Source organism: Eptatretus burgeri, chromosome 4, assembly GCF_056783735.1.
Source record: "Eptatretus burgeri isolate ZD-2024b chromosome 4, Ebu_testis_v1, whole genome shotgun sequence".
Classification (NCBI taxonomy): domain Eukaryota; kingdom Metazoa; phylum Chordata; class Myxini; order Myxiniformes; family Myxinidae; genus Eptatretus; species Eptatretus burgeri.
The window spans coordinates 54,760,119-54,770,118 of record NC_140964.1 but is presented as its reverse complement, the minus strand read 5'-3'; the positions used below and the strand labels follow the sequence as shown (position 1 = coordinate 54,770,118).

Sequence of the window (10,000 nt, the reverse complement as noted above, 5' to 3'; positions counted from 1 at the left end):
CCCAGATGGTATACCAGTGGAGGCATGGAAGTGCTTAGGAGAGATGGCAGTGGGGTTGTTAACCAGATTGTTTAATAAAGTCTTGGAAAGTGAGAGGATGTCGGAGGAGTGGAGATTAAGTGTACTGGTTCCGATTTTCAAGAATAAGGGTGATGTGCAGAGCTGTGGAAATTACAGAGGGATAAAGTTGTTAAGCCACACCATGAAGTTGTGGGAAAGAGTAGTGGAAGCTCGGTTGAGAAGAGAGGTGACGATCTGTGAGCAGCAATATGGGTTTATGCCAGGAAAGAGCACCACTGATGCGATGTTTGCTTTGAGAATGTTGATGGAGAAGTATAGGGAAGGCCAGAAAGAGTTACATTGTGTGTTTGTGGATTTAGAGAAAGTTTATGATTGGGTGCCAAGAGAGGAGTTGTGGTATTGTAAGAGGAAGTCGGGAATGGTGGAGAAGTATGTGAGGATCGTGCAGGATATGTATGAGGACAGTGTGACAGCAGTGAGGTGTGCGGTAGGAATGATGGACCGGTTTAAGGTTAAAGTGGGATTGCACCAAGGATCGACTCTGAGCCCTTTCCTGTTTGCAATGGTGATGGACAGGTTGACGGACGAGATCAGACTGGAGTCTCCTTGGGCTATGATGTTCGCAGATGACATCATGATCTGTAGGGAGAGTCGGGAGCAGGCTGAAGCGAGCCTTGAGAGGTGGAGCTACGCACTGGAGAGAAGGGGAATGATAGTCAGTCGGAGTAAGACGGAGTACATGTGCGTAAATGAGAGGGAGGGTGGTGGTATGGTGCGGTTGCAAGGAGTTGAGGTGGGGAAGGTGGATTGGTTTAAATACTTGGGATCAACTGTCCAAAGTAACGGAGAGTGTGGGAGAGAAATGAAAAAGAGAGTGCAGGCAGGATGGAGTGGGTGGAGAAGAGTTGCAGGAGTGATTTGTGACAGAAGGGTAGCTGCAAGAGTGAAGGGGAAAGTATATAAGACAGTCGTGAGACCAGCTCTGTTGTATGGTTTGGAGGCGCTGGCACTAACAATAAGACAGGAAGTGGAGCTGGAGGTGGCAGAGTTAAAGATGCTGCGATTCTCTTTGGGAGTGACGAGGATGGACAGGATAAGGAATGAGTATATTAGAGGGACAGCGCTGGTAGGACGGTTTGGAGACAAAGTGAGAGAGGCGAGATTGAAATGGTTTGGACATGTGCACAGGAGGGAAACGGGAGAAGGATGTTGAAGATGGAGCCGCCAGTCAGGAGGAGAAGAGGAAGGCCAAAGAAGAGGTTCATGCATGCGGTGAGGGCAGACATGCGGGTGGTTGGAGTGTCAATGGAAGATGTGGAGGATAGAGCGAAATGGAGACAGTTGATCCGCTGTGGTGACCCCTAACGGGAGCAAGCCGAAAGAGGAAGAAGAAGAAGATATATATATATATATATTTATATATATATATATATATATATATATATATATATATATATATATATATATATATATATATAATTTAATTCGCTTGCCAACCAATTATCTTACAAATGACATGACAACAGAGACATATCCCGAGACATATCGCATGCTTTTGACACAGTCTGGCACCCTGCCCTGCTTACCAAACTCTCTTCCTATGGTATCCAAGGGTATCTCCACTCATGGCTCACATACTTCCTTTCCTGACACAGCCAACGAGTGGCCCTAAATGTAGTTCTCTCATCCCCTCTTCCTGTCCAGGCTAGAGATCCTCAAGGCAGCGTTCTGGGCCCTGTTCTTTTTCTGGTTTTCATCAATGATCTCTCCAACTCTGGAAAATCCTCTTTATCACTTTACTGATGACTCCACCCTCTGTCATGCCATCTGTCATCCCTCAGACTAGCAAGCAGCACCTTCTTCACCCTCTGCAGATCTGTATGAAATCACAAACTGGTCCAAAATTTGGAACATGTCTTTCAATCCTGACAAATCTGACACTCTCACCACGTCTCTCCGAAACGACCGTTTGGACCCCCTTCCCCCAGCCCAATCTACTTTCTCAACAATCCTCTGGAAGAAGTCCTTTCATTCAAGCTTCTGGGTCTCACTACCTGCCATGATCTTTCCTAGGAAAGCCACATTTCCAACCTGGCCACCAATGCCAGTCGCCGACGAGGAATCCTCCATCGTGCAAAGTCCTTCCTTGGCCCACCTGAGCTCCTCACCACATACAAAGCTTTCATCCACAGGGTGATGAAGTACTGCTCACCCCTCTGGGCTGGGGCTCTTGACTGTCGCCTTTCTTGGCTTCATGCTGTGGAAACCAAGGGATTTAGGATCATTGGTATCTCCTGTGGTAAAGCTGAGTCTTTGAGCCTCTCACATTCTCACCACAGGCAGCTTGGTGGTCTTTCTGTCTTATACCATCTCCGCTCCGGTCTCGCCCCCCCCCCCGTTCTGTCTGCGATATGACCTGTCTCACTCCCCCCCCCCATCTTTCCACATGACGCCCAAGGTCCACCAGCAACCTGCTTCTGGTAAAACTACCAAAATCACGAATCACTGCTCACCTTCACTCTTTCATTCCTCTTTTTCCCCGCCTTTGGGATAAACAACCAACACTCTTTTCAATCCCATTCTTCCCTCCAGGCCTTCAAAACAGCTGTTCACCACCACCTCTTATCCTCCCCCATCCAAAACCTCGATCTTTTCTACCCCCGTTAATCTATCCCAATCTCACCTCCTTCAAATTGCCTGCTTTCCTTCTTGAAAATCCCTGTAATGTCCATCTTGTAGACCCTGTGTTCCCCGCCCCATCCCTCTCCCTTCCACAGATCTCCTAATGTCTCTGTTACCCACTGTTTTGTCCTTCCCTCTCCCACTCCTCTTGTCTCCTGCCTCCCTTGTTGTGTGTTGTTTGTTAGCTCTCATACGGGCCTTGACAATGTATACAAAACAAAGAAAATGGAAACTCGGACTTCAGTGCTAATGCTTCCACTATATTTTCATTAACATGTGAAGTGTACAAAAGAATGCTTTGACAATGCCTTGGGTGAGTCGAAGCATGAGCCGCAAAGCTTGACGGGTGGTGTGTAATCTCAGTGTGGCTGATTTGCTCACCTACCGGAAGAAAAAAAAAATTCAGTCAACGTCTAATTACCTTTCTCTCGATTTACTTCATCGAGAAACTTCAACAGTCCAAACAATTAGTTACTATTGTGCTCTCAAGGGATATTCAGGGCAAACTCCAAAAAGATTCCATACTCTGTTTGAAACAAACTTTCCTGATACAAATAGAACCTGCCGACTTATGATGAAATTCAATGTGAATACGAAAGATTCAATGTTAATGTCATGTTTGCTGCCCTATTAGGATTGTTTATGTCTATGTTCTTGTTCATGTTTATGTTTATGTTTTAGTGGGGCAACTTAGCTAAATATAGCATAACAATTGTGCATTTTGTGAGGAAAGCACCAAATTTGGCACACTAGTAGCCTATCATATTATGAACACATTTGGATATTGGGCCATCTCAAATTCAGCCGCTGATGGCTGTGGAAGCCATTTTCCACTGCCATCAAAAATTTTGAGATGGCCCAATATCCAAATCTGTTCATAATATGATAGGCTACTAGTGTGCCAAATTTGGTGCTTTCCTCACAAAATGCACAATTGTTATGCTAAGTTGCCCCACTATTCAAGTATCGCTTTGATTTGAGTGAATTAAAACCTTTTTGAAGTCAGCTTGTTTCTATCCCACAACAATTTCGTTCACTCAAGCCAATCTACCACGGACAAGTTCCTCAAGCCAGGGAGATTTGTAGCTGATCCGAACTCAAGCACGGCTGCTCATCAATGGCTCCATTGGAAGTGAACCTTTCACGAACTTTCTGTCAGCCATCGCGACTCGCAACCTGGACAAACTGAATATGCTTATTGGTAACGTTGCACCTTTTGTGTGTGATTATAATCGCCGAGTGCGAAACATACGATGCTGCCATTGATATTCTCCAAGTGCTTTATGTAAAGCCCCAAAACGAGGTATTTGCAAGACATCTCCTCGCTACACGCAGACAAGAGGCAGGAGAGACACTCGATCGATACCTGCAAGCTCTCAAGCAGTTAAGCATAAATTGTAATTTCTCGGTTGTGACCGCAGATCAGTGTAGAGATGACTCCATATGGGACACTTTCATTATTGGACTCAAATCTGCTCACATATGCCTGCTGGAAAACAAAACTTTGGACCTCCCAGGACAGCTTTTGACCAAGTTTGTGCTTAAAAGATGGCCCAGAAACACACTGAGTCACATGTGCAGTTTGTCATCCCTGTTATTGCTACTGTTGCAGGGACCCAAGAAGCTCTTGAAACATCTATGGAAGCAAATGCACATGTGGAACAAATGACCTCTACTACTATGACCACCTCTGCTACCGAGAATGCCAAGTGTTTCTTCTGTGGATACAACAGGCATCCTCATAGCAAGTGCCCTGCCAAAGATGCTACGTGCAACAGCTGCAGTACGAAAGTCCACTTCTCGAAGGTATGCAAGTCATCAGGGGGGATTATTAGCCACACCCTCCACAACCCCTCCCCCCTCCCCCCACCAGGCTGCTCCCATTTGAGCTCCCATACTAAAGTGGTTGCTCCGTTAAAAAATAAAAAATAAAGCCTTGGATTCTTATTCCCGATCAGCAGGCAATGAGCCAGGTGCTGTTTTATCAGGCTTGCTGTCCCCTCTGTATTTGGCTTGTGGACACTAAGTTTAAAAAAAAGAGTAGGTCATTATGTGCTTATTACTTGACCAAATTGCCTCCTTGGGATTAGCTGTATCACTGGCAATATCTGCAGTCATGGGGAGGGGGAATGCTGGAGTGCTCAGGTTTTAGGAGCCAATTGGCCTCCTCCTGGAGTTTTTATGTTTTTTTTTTTTGTATCTCATTGTAATTTAGGCTTCTTTCTGTTTATTTTAAATTCATTTCTCACTCCCATAAAGTGACTGCAACCAAACATTTTTTTTCGGTTTAATGGTGCATGCAGGTGATGGCATGGTGGAAACCTCTTGCCTCTACTCTTGACAGAGCATTGGGTGCTCAAAACAATTCGTGAATGTTTCTGTGACTGAAACAATGCTGCACAGGTTGATACTCCATCGTTGGGTGAAGAAATTTCCAATGAGCAACCATGGGAATCAAACCATAACCATAAGAGCAAATGCAACCAGCCTTTACCCACTCAATTACCAAGCTGTTGATGTGTGCCAGGGCTAAATTCACAACCTGGCTTTAACCACTCAATTGCCAAGACATTCACACAGAAAAGCAATGCATGTGAAGAAACGAATAATCATTTCCATAAACCAAGGCAGGCTGTGCTTGCACAAACAATCTGTAGAAAGGTTGTATAATAGTCTAGAGAGGAGAAAATTATTTCTTCACTATGCAACGGGTGGCAGTGCCAGTGTTAATGTGGATTCTTAGGTTATTAAGCTGTGCTACCTGTAATCCCTGCCTGAATATGGTGGTAAGCTGTGCAGTCCATAATCTCTGTCTTATTGACGGTTGATACAGGCTTTGCTGTGTATATTCCTACTCCATTGGGTGAGTTTACAGCAATGATCAGCTTGTGTTGATCAGTTGTGCATCATGAAAAGTTGTGCATCACAATCAGTTGTGCATGAAAGTTCTGTGGGGGTCGCCAGTTGGGACAGCCTGGTAACCAGGTGTGTTGTTTTTCAAGACTGCACCAACCTATGGTCGAGCCAATCACAATGCACTTTAATCATGTGATTAAAGACCCACTCCAGAATGAAAGGCGACTTAGAGAAGGGGGTGTTGAAGTTGAATGTGATAACATTGCTCATCCTCGAAGGGGATGTGTGGATATTTTTAATGTGTAAGCTAAAGATGGAAAGGTGGGCTGGAGGTTATGTTGAAGAGGGCACATGGAAGAGAAAAGGAGGGTAGGAGGCTGAAAAAATAGGGGAAACAGAATGCAGAAAAGGTTGGAGAAGAGAGGAAGAAAGGAAGTGTGTGAGGTACATATAAAAAAGAAAATCCACCATATTTTAATGAAATATTGTATGAAGTCCCAAACGGTACAGTTATTGAAATTGGTGATAAAGGCGAAGTTAACTCCAAAAGCTTCAGGAAAAGTTGCATTCATCGGGGAATATGACGATTACTAATATATATATATATATATATATATATATATATATATATATATATATATATATATATATATATATATATTTAAGCCGGTAGGTGGCGATGGGTCGCCAAGCATGGACACTATAAGATATAGAGCAAAATGGATGTCATATAGCAGAGAGGGAATCACCTTAAGATTATGCATATCAAATCTCATCCAGTTCCATCTACTGATAACTACTCGGTATCCTTTTGAATGAAAAGTACCGAAAATGCGGTTTGAAATTGGAAATCCCCAAAGTTTGAGGGGGTGCTGTGGGTGAACAAAGATGTAAATCGAAAATTCGGCTCGATCGTTTGTGCACAATATATTTCAGACGATCAGTGTGAATTTTCATGACCATCCGACCATAACCCGAGGAGGAGTAGCATTTGGCGCGAAGGCACCTCCAGCTCTCGCATATTATCGATTTTTTGCACTAATTGACCTTTGACCCCTGACCGAAGCGTAATCGGTCAATTTGTCCTGAGGCAAAGTTGTAGTACTCATTGAGTACCATGAACCTGCAAAGTTTCATTCGTATCGATGCACTCACCTGGTCGCAAGGGGGTCTTCAATTTTCGCGCATACCCTAATTGTAGGGGCGCTGCGGGTAAAGTATTCCATATATCGCAAAACCCGGAATACATTTGATAGAGCATCACCTGTCGATCATTCGTCCCAAATTTCATAACCCTACGTGGGATAATGGCTTTCGGAATTGATTTCGTGTGAACGGTACCGATTTTGAAGGTTTTTCGCTTGTTGCTAGGGAACCAAAGCGTCCCTAGCAACCATCTCAATTTCCAAAGCACTAGGTCATAAGATGTACCTACCACCCGAGTTTGGTCAAAATCCGCCCATGTTTACTACCAATTATGCTGATGACAAATGAACAAACATCCAAACAAACATCCAAACAAACAGACAGAATTACTGACAATAAGGGTCACCTATTTCGGTGACCCAATATATATATATATATATATATATATATATATATATATATATATATATATATATATATATATATATATATATATATATATATATATATATATATATATACAAACAAATATCCCAAAAGGTCGGAATCTTGGGCAGAATTCTTTTAATATTCTAGTTTTATTTATGATCAGAGTTAAATGCCTTAAATTATACATGCCAATCTGGGAAATGGTAAAGTATAGTGTTTGTTTTGTTTTGTTATAAAAATGAATGCAGTTGTGTGTATTCACAATATAATACAATAAATGTAGATGAAGCAATCACAAAACCAACAGTTGTGCGCACACCACCCTCAAAGGTCACTTTGTGCACACCAGGGGTGTTCAATAAGTTATCAGAATGGAATATTTTCAGCAATTCAACAAACGCAAAGGTTTTATTTCTTTCTTTATTTCAGTGCATATATGTAAAAACTATTAAGAATGAGCTAAGATCCTCGTCCTCTTAATGATGACATCATAAAACGAATATGACGTCATTGTGATGTATCTGGTTTGCGATAAATTATCTGTGCTAATGCCCGGCTTGATTCCCGCAAACAAAATTCAAACAGCTTGCCTAGTTTCGGAGATAATGGTATAGGCGATTTCCATTAGCGGCGATATTATGATGTCAACTTTTTTTCTTGGAAGAATTTCCAAAATCGGAGATGGTCACTGCCTGTGCGTGGGATTTCTGCATATACATGGCAAGTTTCACGAAGATCCGATGAAAACTCTGGGTTGTGAAACAAAAAATGTCAAAAAATAGGAATGACGTCATAAAAATTGATATGACGTCATAGTGATGTATCACGTGCGGTAATTAATCTCTGCTAATGTTCTGTTCGATTCCCGCAAACAGAATTCAAAAAGCTTGCCAAGTTTCAGAGATAATTTTTTAGGCGATTTCCATTGGCGGAGATATTTTGACGTCATAACTTTTTTTTCTCGGAGGAATTTTAAAAATCGGAGATGGTTACTCTCTGCGCAGGGTATTTTTACATATGTATGCCAAGTTTCAGGAAGTTTCGATGAAAACTGTAGGTTGTGAAACAAAAAAGTCCACAAGAACAACAACCTGAGCAAGACTTAGAGATCCTCCAAGAGGATCTAAAAAATGCTGACTCATGATATAAACCTATTGATTAAAAATTAGTTTTTCGGGACGATTGTTTGTTCTGTTCCGATATTCTCGTTCCGATATCCGTTTTGAACGCTCCTAATCGCTTGTGTAATTCAACATTCTTAGGTATTCGTATCATCATCGACAGTGACTTGTTTCTGATATCTCATATAATATTTTGTAAATATGATGCACACATTTGATTTGATTTGATTTGATTTGATGTACCATACTCTTCAGAGTGTTTGTACTAGCCAAAGCAGTTTCTCGGCAACAGTTCTACTGGGTGGTTTGTCCTTGCATTCCCGGCATTGTTTGTCCATGCTCTATCCTTTTTAATGCTGAACATCGAGTGAGGAAGCAGAACATACCATTTTTGAAGTGTTCCATATGACTCGGCCAAGGTTTGAACCACCGACCTCCCAGACTCAGAGTGGTCCATTCGAAACTCAGCCAAGAACTACCAAAGACTTTTTAAAAAATCGTACATGCTACTTCCTTGCTTAAAGCTCAGCATTTAAAAATGATAGAGTCGACAAAATCGGTGAGAATAACTCGTATGCCTTACAAACGGTAGAAAAACTCCAGAACACTGGGCTGTCCAGCCTGGTGGTGGCTTAGTGGTTAGGGTCGTTGCCTTAGGATCCGAGGGTCCTGAGTTTGAGCCCTGTTGGCTGCTGAATTAACACTAGGTGGGGTTGACTCAGCCTGTCATCCTTTCTAGGTTGGCAAAATGAGTACCAGTGTACTGGAAAAGGGGCACAGCATCAGCGGCACAGCCGTCCTTCCAAGAAATGATAGCTACCTGGCAGCCATGCTGCCATATGCAAGAACAGAACTGGGTTGTCCAGTCTGAGTTCCCATCTGAAATACTGACTTTGTGGAACCCAGATTCCAATACCATATGGATTTGTCCATTTTCTACGAATGTCCTCATCCTGTATGTAAAATTATGCTGTTTTTCTAATATGTATATCCTGCTTGTGATTTATATACATACACGTTCCTGTGTGAGCATGACCCTTCATGATCGATGTGCCATATTCTTTACAGGGTGTTAGTGCTGTCAAAGCAGTTCCTGCACAAGCATGCCACTGGATAATTTGTCCTTACCTTCCCAGCAATGAGTGAGTCTGGACAGGAATTTGTAATTTGTTCAAAGTGCTGATGTTCCAAAGTTTCAGCAAAAGTTGGTTTCGTCATTGACGAGGATGAAAGTAACTTTTGCGGAAACTAGTGGTTGCACACCTACTCTTTGCAAAAAATGCTGTGGAATCTTTATGGCCACCAAATCATCCGAGTAGATGGGACAGTCCAATGTCCGTACGAGAGATGGTGTCGACAATTCACTGGACAACAAAGATTTTGCTGCTGGGGTGGAAACGTATGTTCTAAACGAAATCAAGTATGCTGATTCTGAATCTGAAGTCAGAATTCTCAGCTTGTCAGGATTTTGAGTTATACATATGGTCCAATTACAGTAGCTTGCCCTGGTGGGTGATTTTGAGTGATCATAAATTATTATTTTTTTTGTATTTTTGGTTTCAATTATAGCAATGCAACTGTTGTATAATATTATTTCTCTTAAAAAGAGCTTTCGAATACACTTTAAGTTATTAAAATTGGATGAAAAATGACCAAGCTATGAATTTTTAAGTTAAATTTTCCACGCTGCATTATAATTTTTCACTAACCCTCACCCTTATGAAAAAGAAATTGTAAAGGCATGG

The 10,000-nt window shown here is 42.2% G+C and overlaps 1 long non-coding RNA gene across 3 annotated transcripts in view; it reads left to right on the top strand.

Annotated features, from left to right (window-relative positions):
- The window catches only part of LOC147028087 (uncharacterized), a 183,062-nt gene that overhangs the window by 126,032 nt on the left and 47,030 nt on the right, over positions 1–10,000 (top strand). The window contains exon 3 of one of the 3 annotated variants that reach the window (XR_015057414.1): positions 4,316–4,509. The exons of the other annotated variants lie outside the window; for them this stretch is intronic. This is a non-coding gene — a long non-coding RNA (uncharacterized LOC147028087). The remainder of the gene's footprint in view (positions 1–4,315; positions 4,510–10,000) is intronic. 3 annotated transcript variants of the gene reach the window in all.